This window comes from Triticum aestivum, chromosome 3D, assembly GCF_018294505.1.
Source record: "Triticum aestivum cultivar Chinese Spring chromosome 3D, IWGSC CS RefSeq v2.1, whole genome shotgun sequence".
Taxonomy (NCBI): domain Eukaryota; kingdom Viridiplantae; phylum Streptophyta; class Magnoliopsida; order Poales; family Poaceae; genus Triticum; species Triticum aestivum.
Genome location: NC_057802.1, coordinates 53,959,261 through 53,965,711, shown reverse-complemented (window position 1 = coordinate 53,965,711; position 6,451 = coordinate 53,959,261).

Below are 6,451 nucleotides of genomic sequence, written 5' to 3'. Positions count from 1 at the left end.
ATCTCCCTGGTTCACACATACACATGTCTCGCTCGTGCTACATAGACCCATCTAACACTATCCGCCCTTGTTCTCTCTTTATGTGACACGCACCCCCCTAAGTACCATAATCCCTCACTCCGTCATAGGCGCACGCACTCCCCCCTAAGTATGATTATCTCTCACTAGCCATCAGGAACACATGTATTGTGTGCTTCCATCCATACGTCTATCTCGATATCTCTCGGGGTATCTTCTATCACGCACACACCTTGTCACTCGATCTCCCACCCATGTAGTCCCATCACGATCTCCAGGGGATCTCTCTATGACAAACATACACTCTCTCCTCCACATGACTGCATTTTCTTCGTACGTCTCTCTCAACCTCTCTCCCTTGTTTGTCAGACCCCTCTTGGCCACGTGCTAGGGGTCTTTCTCTCTCGGTTGAAAACAACCACACACTATCTCCTCACCTTGCTTCCGCTGTCAAAGATGCATGTTTGATATGTTTGCATAAGACACACACGCTTTTTCTCTACTTTTATCGTGTGTTGTCCATGTCTCTTTCACACACGCACACACACTTTTTTCAGTCACTCTTTCTATTTCACACACACTCTCTCTAGTTAGGTACTCTCTCACGTCCATAAGCATATGGATGTTTTGAAAATTCAAACCTCAGAAAAGTTAGACCAGGTATATGTGGAGAAAAACATTTACATCTGGAACGATCATTAGATTCATCACAACATGTACTTACTTCATACTATCATTTATCTTTGGTATTGTAGATATAAGTAATTTCTTTATAAACTTGGTCAAAGTTTCAAAAGTTTGACTTTAAAAAAAATGTTGGCACTACATTATTGAACGGAGGGAGTAGCTCTTTCTCTCTCTCTGCTATCTCTCACGGGCCTCCCCTCTCACTCGAACTCTCTATACCGACGGATTATACGCTCAATATGTCAGCGTATAGCTAAGTATATTGTTTAGTTGACCGGTCAACCAGTCCACATGCTGCCTTGTCAGCTCGTGTTCTCTATCTTCGTGTGCTGGCCCATGTGGCAGTGGGTGAAAATAAGTAAACTAGAGGCCCATCTGACACGCGGTGAAGTAAACAAAGTTGAAACCACTCGGGGTAGCACCCCGCACGCTAGTAAATTGAGGGCGCATTGAGGACACACTTCTTCCGCGTGAAGGACGCACTCGCGCACAATTCACCATTGCGCGGTGGCATGCACAGAAGGACGCACTCGCGCACACCCAGCAGGCCAGCACACAACACACACCACCACACGTGTACACCGGCGTCGCCGCCGGTTGAGATGGACGGTGAGGCAGCCAACAAGCGGAGGCGGCTCAAGCCAAAACTGCATCCGGCGAGCCTGGACTTCATCAGCAGCCTCCCCGATGACATGCTGCTCGTCATCATCGGCCTCCTCCCCACCAAATCTACAGTGCGGACCGCCCTGCTCTCCCAGCGGTGGCGCCCCCTCTGACGCCGCGTCCCCCTCAACCTCACCGTCGACAGCTGCCTCTGTGACGGGGATTGCAAACACATGGTCGTTGTCTCCAAGATCCTTTCATCGCACCCTGGGCCAGCCAGACGCCTTGACATCCGCATGTTCAGTACCAACTGCAATGTCCAAGCCAAGTTCGACGAGTGGTTCTTATCCCCCGCCCTAGATCAGCTCGAGGAGCTCAGCTTTGAAGCTGGACGATGTCGCTCTCTACCGCCGTCCGCGCTCCGCCTCACGCCAATGCTGCGCCGCGCCAGCTTCAGCTCCTGCTATCTTCCCCAGATTAATGCCGTGCCCGCCCTTCTTCTCCCTCAACTCAAGCAGCTCGACCTCTTTGACGTTGGCATCTCGAAGCAGGCTATGGAGCACCTGCTCCGCAACTGTACAGCGCTCGAATACCTTCGTCTTCAGCAGATCCACGGGTTCATTAGCCTCCACATCGCCTCGACGAATCTCCGATGGATTTATGTGTCTTGTTGGCCCCGCAAGAAGACATCAATTGGGAAGAGATCACTCCAGCTGTTCCACATTATGGTCATTGAGAATGCACCTTTCCTTGAGAGATTGCTTGTATCTGATCTAGAAGGTCCAACAAAAATCAGGGTCATTGACGCGCCGAAATTGACAGTGTTGGTGTACTCGTCTGCCAAATTCTTCGGACTCTTTATTGGATCCGTAATCGTTCAGGTACAACACTCATCTTCTTCTCCATCTTCTTGAAATTCACATTTTTAAATTTCTTCTTGATGTATTTACGACCGTCTTCCAGAAAATGATTCCCACAAGCATGACCCAGTCTATGCGCACAGTGAAGATCTTGGCAATAAAATCTATCGGCCCCAATCTGGATCAAGTTGTTGGATTCCTTACATGCTTTCCGTGCACGGAGAAGCTACTCATCGAGGTGAAACTTCTTTCCTATTAGTAAACGGTAATCACAATGTAGCTCAATTTTTTTTGTAATTTTCCCAAATTACGATGACAAGTGTAGTGTTCAAAACTGCATCTACGCACTGCACCGAAAGAAATGTTTTTAGTATTTTTTTTCTCATGTGATCACCTGCATTGTTTTTTTGTTGTACTACTATAGTAGCCTAGGATAGTCATAGTGGAAAGTAACTTAGACTAGTAACTCTATGGTTACCCTAAGAGCAAGTACTACCTCCGTCCTGGTTTACTCTTCCTATTTTGTAGTATCAAAATTTGACCATAGATTTAACTGACAAAATGTTAATGCATGTCACTAAAAAATTATATCGTTGGATTCGTATTTGAACATAATTTCAAATGGTATAATTTTTGGTGACATGCATTGGCATTTACTTAGGTAAATCTATGGTCAAAATTTTACACTAAATACGAGGTAGTACAAAAGTGGGCTATAACGGCCCTCCACTATGTAGGCCAAAACACGTGCCAAATTCACTTGTGATGCATTTGGCATCGATGCCCCTCCATTTCTCACCTGGTGCCCCAATCTGGATCACCTACTTTGCTCTGGTGCCAAATTAACTCACGCAATGAAAAAACACTTGCGTGGGCGAGAGAGAGGACTGAGGCAATAAAAAACACTTGTTTGGGAGAGTGAGAGGCTGGTGTAGTTGGTTTGATTGATTTGTTTATACATGTGGGTCTGTGTGCACAGCGGTGCCAACTCTCTCACATCACGAGAGCGGTGGCAAAATCTTTTGATTTGACATCGATACGTATTATGTGGCATACTTTTGAGAAATATGGCATCGGCCACATAGTGGAAGGCAACAAATGCCCAAGCTCTTCACGTGCTCCTAGGTAAATGAGAGGAAAGAGAAAATGAGAGAGAGAGTGAAAAAATATCACTAGCCAGCCAACCCTATCATATGAGCGAATGATATTGGTACCTCTTGCTGACACGGCAATCTTATACAGCCAGCTGCTCTAATATGTTCTCTTCTTTTGCAGATAAAAAAAAGACCCGAAAGTGAAAATGTGTTGCACTATAACAATCTCATCGAATGCCTTGATCTCCATCTTACAGAAATTGATTTGATCGACTACCGAGGCAACACATCTGAGATTAAATTGTCCGGGTTCTTTGTTCTGGAGGCAAGTGTGCTCAAGGTAATGAGGTTTGGCGTTCTCTAGCGCAACAATGAATGGCGTGTTGATCACCGCAAGCGTCTAAGCCTAAATAACAAAGCCTCCGCAGAAGCTGATTTTTTTTTGAAACATCAAGTGGCCAGAGACTCAAAAATTTATTTGCCCATTAGTGACTTGTCAGGGCGGTGGATTTTAGTTTGTACTATAATGCTGCATCCACCTAAAGTAACGAAAGTTCTTACGTCCTAGTAATTCCCTCTTTGTAAGTGCAGCATTACTCCTAACATTTGTAATATCAGTTTGAAACTTGTAATATTGTTGTGTCCTATTCCTGTGTTTTCAAAATCCTGCGAATCAAATAGGTCCTGAGTTGGTGATGATGTTGTGCCTGCCATCTTTCACCAATAGCCGTCGGATCTAGATCTGACGCATACAAACCAAACTTCTCCAATTTTGCAAAAAGATGCCCGCACTTGTTCCCTATATACAAACAACTCCTTGTCTCTCACAATCAGCCTTATCTCCTCCCCACCACATCTAGAAGGCCATGGAAAAATCTGGCGCGATGGCCGCTGCCGGCGACGTCCACCCCCAATCTTGGTGTTCCGTGCAACGCACGGGCATCTACGCACGGGAAATTATGTCAAACACGGCTAGTTGTAAGCAGGCTAGCTCTACAGCCATGATGATAGTGACTACAGAGGGTGAGGCTGACTATGGTATGCCGAACACGGCGCCTATACTCAGGTGTCATCTCCGGCGCAGGGTCTTGTCACTTCACTGTGAGGAGCAGCACGTAATAATTTGACCAACGGGTAGTACAGTACTACTACATTGGTAGTACTACTACTAGTACTAGCACCACCATCTGGATTTAGTAGTACTACCACGTCCATCTGGATTTAGTATTTGACTAGCAATATCTAGTAATGCATGTCACAAAAAATGTACTACCCCCTCTGTAAATAAATACATGGTGTATTGTTTTATTCCTTCCGGTAGATGGCTCAAATCTGAAGTCTCATCAATCAGACTACTATTGTACTCACCGAGCGCTCAGCTTTGTAATCTACCAACAAAAAATTGCAATCAAAGACTACTATTGTACTCCCTCTGTACTGATGCATTAGTCACGTTACGAAAACCAAATAGTAATCCCAAAACTTTTAGGCGCGGTGCATTAACTACCCACCTCGTTCCCTGTTTTTTGCCATGAAAAAAGAAATCACCCAATACGAGATGTGGGGTGCGTATGCATCCAATGACTTGAGACTACTCCCTCCGTCTAGGTGTATAAGTCATCTTAGAGCAAGTGAAAAAGAATAGTGGGCTCTCATGCAAGAGCCTAGCTATATGCGGATTCCTAGGCCGATATACAATAAATATGAAGATTAGTTTAGGTCGTTATTGAGCTATCGAAGGTAGTTATGCCATTTTTTAACTAACTAAAGCATATTAAGTCATTTTATAGAGCTATCTAAGGTTATTATGTCATTTTGGAGCTAAATATGTCATAAATGAACTATCCAAGGTAGTTATGCCATTTTTTAACTAACTAAGCATATTAAGTCATTTTGAAAGGGATAAATGCTAGCATGAAGAATGAAATTGCATGAATCATGTACCAAACCACATACCCAGTTATCCTCGTACTCAAACAGGTTGGAGCTCCCTTGATGGTGTGGCACACCTTCTATTTGGTCGCGCTTATCCTTGGCCCTTTGGTGTTCGACTAGCCATTCGGGAGAGCACCACGCATCCACCAACGCCTCCCAACAGTCCATCTTATCCACACACCATCTCGAGGGCACCTAAGTTAGTCAAGAGAAATTTCAGCGCTACGCCTACGAATCAAATCAAGAAAACTAAGTTCAAGGCCTTAAGAATAGGTAATTACCTGCATGTACTTCTCCTTACTCAGAAACTTGTCGCGACACTTCTTCTTGGCCCTCCTAATACCCTTCGAGGCGTAGTAGTCTCGAACGGCCTGCACCCGAGCCTCGTGCCGTAAGTTCTGAAGTAGGCGCTTGCACTCGGTTTCGACAACCATAGAAGCGGCCTCCTGCTCTCCCTCTGAAACCCTGTAGAAGGTCTGCAATCAAACAAGACAACACTGATTAGTACAATCACTAGGTAGTGTTGACTTTTAATTCTGTAAAGGAGAAATTACCCAAAACCGATGGAACACCATGTCGGCCACCGTCTCGCACAAGACACCGGCGACCATCTCGCCACTAGCCTCCGGAGTCTCGTGGGAAGAAGACTCCGGGATCGGAGTCTTCTGGGATGAAGACTCCGGGCCCGGAGTCTTCTGGGACGAAGACTCTGGGACTGGACTCACGTGGGGCGAAGGATCGGCGACCCGAGTGTGGTGGGGCAAAGGATCGGCGACCGGAGGGTCATGGACCGGAGTCCAAGACGGGTCCACGTGGTCGGGTGAATCAGCTGAGGGTGGCGGCGAGGAAGGCGTAGCAGCCTTCCTACATCTCCCGCTGCCACATCCACCTCTAGCAGCCTTCTTCGTCCTCCCCCGACCTCTCCCAGCCGAAGAAGAAGCGCCCTCCGCAGCTGTCTGCATACTGTCTAGCAGCGCTCTCCGGAGGGGCTGGGCTGGAATAACGGAACCACCCCTCCCAGTAGCGCTCGCAGGAGGCTCGGGGCGCTCTGGACCCTTGCCCACCATCCTGTCAACACCTGCAATGACAAAAAGTAAACGAAATTAGTACAACATAAAAAATTTGGATACCTGACATGAATAATATGTATATAATTTAAGTGTTTCATCATCATGAACATAATAAAAAATTAAAGCTCACATTACTAATATTACTCTGAATCGTCTATATATGCTCCGGGATCATTAAATGCAT